The sequence below is a fragment of the Aplysia californica genome, unplaced genomic scaffold, assembly GCF_000002075.1.
Source record: "Aplysia californica isolate F4 #8 unplaced genomic scaffold, AplCal3.0 scaffold00075, whole genome shotgun sequence".
Taxonomy (NCBI): Eukaryota; Metazoa; Mollusca; class Gastropoda; order Aplysiida; family Aplysiidae; genus Aplysia; species Aplysia californica.
In genome coordinates this window covers 315,290-317,236 of record NW_004797345.1, presented here as the reverse complement: position 1 = coordinate 317,236, position 1,947 = coordinate 315,290, and the positions used below count along the sequence as shown (strand labels likewise).

At 42.2% G+C, this 1,947-nt stretch overlaps 1 non-coding gene across 1 annotated transcript; it reads left to right on the top strand.

The window, feature by feature from the left end:
* The first annotated feature begins 399 nt into the window (after positions 1-399).
* LOC118477374 lies at positions 400-518 on the top strand. Its single transcript, XR_004858328.1, has one exon. It is a non-coding gene; the product is annotated as a 5S ribosomal RNA (ribosomal RNA).
* Positions 519-1,947: the final 1,429 nt, after the last annotated feature.

Genomic DNA, 1,947 nt, shown 5'->3' with positions numbered 1-1,947 from the left:
ACACACACACACACACACACACACACACACACACACACACACACACACACATACACAGGCTTACACCCACACATGCTTAATATAAATGAACAGTAATATATAAACAATACTAATCTTTAGCTAGCGACATATTCATTATGTATGAAGTTAGGGAACTAAATTCCATTAAACTACTAAAACTAACGAAACTAACTTTCATTTGGTTTGTTTGTTGTTTTTATTTATCAAGGGGGTTTCAGAAAGAGCATGTCCCTCTGTATTGACGTTGACAGCATAATTTGATTTTGTGCAATTGGAATTGGAATTTTGGAATTATTTGACTTTCACTTTCGTCTCATGCTCATGTATTGCATAGACCACTTTCTTGTTCATTTTTAATAGTTTTTATGTGACATGAGTGTCTACGGCCATACCACGTTGAACCTACCGGTTCTCATCCGATCACCGAAGTCAAGCAACGTCGGGCGTGATTAGTACTTAGATGGGTGACCGCTTGGGAACACCACGTGCTGTAGGCGCATTTCTTAGGCCGAAGAGCTAGAACTCAAATGGCCGCTGGATCGGAAAAGTATATGACATGAATATTGACTTTTCATCTTTTGCAGATTATTGTTTTTTAAATGTTTTAACGGTTTTTATAACTCGAAAGGCTGGTGTTTGCCTCTCATTCAATAGGTGCCGCGTTCGAATCCGGAGGGCGATGAAAAATTTTCTTCCCTAAAATTTTCTCCTGTCACATCCTTTCTTGCTCTCTAACAATGTTCTGTCTTCTGCTTTCGTCTTCACTTTCTGTCCCCACCCCCTCACCTCCTTTTCCCCTCCTCTGGACTCCTGACTCTTTCTGCAGCCTTTCTGCTGCTTCTCCTTGCCCCCTTCTTACTGCTGTCTTTCAGCCACACCACTGATCTTCTTTTAGGAAAGATCTACACCTAGCCTTCTCGGACAAGGGCGAAAAACTCGGACCTTTGTGGTCTAAAGTCGGTACTCTTCGACCGCCACCAGGGTAAAATTCAAAATTTCCTACCAACTGAAAGTGTTTGGTGTGTCCCGTGCGCTCATATGACTTTATGCAGTTAGTAAAACACTGACCTACTAAAGCTGTTCTGTTACCTGGGGTCTACAATCAGCTCTACTACATCACCTGATTATGAGATCAACGTCAGGGTAGGGAAAGCAGCAACAACTTTTGGAAGGCTGACGAGCATGGGAAAACAAAAGATTAACCATCAAAACAAAGATCAAGGATTTATGAAACATGTGTCCTCAGCACACTCCTTTATGGATCTGAAGCATGGACCTTGTACAGCAGGCAAGAAAAGCACCTCGACATTTTCCATCTCAGATGCTGCCGCAAGATCTTAAGCATTTCGTGACGTGACAAGGTTACAAATGTTGTAGTGTTGGCACGGGCAAACCCCCAAAACATGACAACTATCCTGTTTTTAAAAGATTGAGATGGCTGGGCCATGTTAAGAGAATAGACGACAACCGGATTCCGAAGCAACTTCTCTATGGAGAACTTGCCCTGGGAAAGAGACCAAGAGGAAGACCAAATTTGAGGTACAAAGACACCTGCAAAAACTGCTTATCTAAGCTTGGAGTAGATGTTGGCGTCTGGGAATAAATAGCTGAGGACAGGAAAACATGGAGGAAAATTATAAAGGAAAGAACTATAATGCTAGAGAGCAGCCTTAGAAACAACCAGGCTGGAAGCGCCAACGACGAAAGGAAAACAGCGGAAATACAGAGCTTCGATCTATGACACATACATGCAAGCACTGCGACAGAACCTGCGCTTCAAACATAGGAAGAATTAGGCATGAAAGAAGCTGCATGAAGACAACCTAGAGACCATCTTAAGCTAAATTGACCCTCTGCATAGACGAAAAGAGCCATATAAAACACTGACCGAAATAAAAAAAATTTACCATCTCTCTCTCTCTCTCT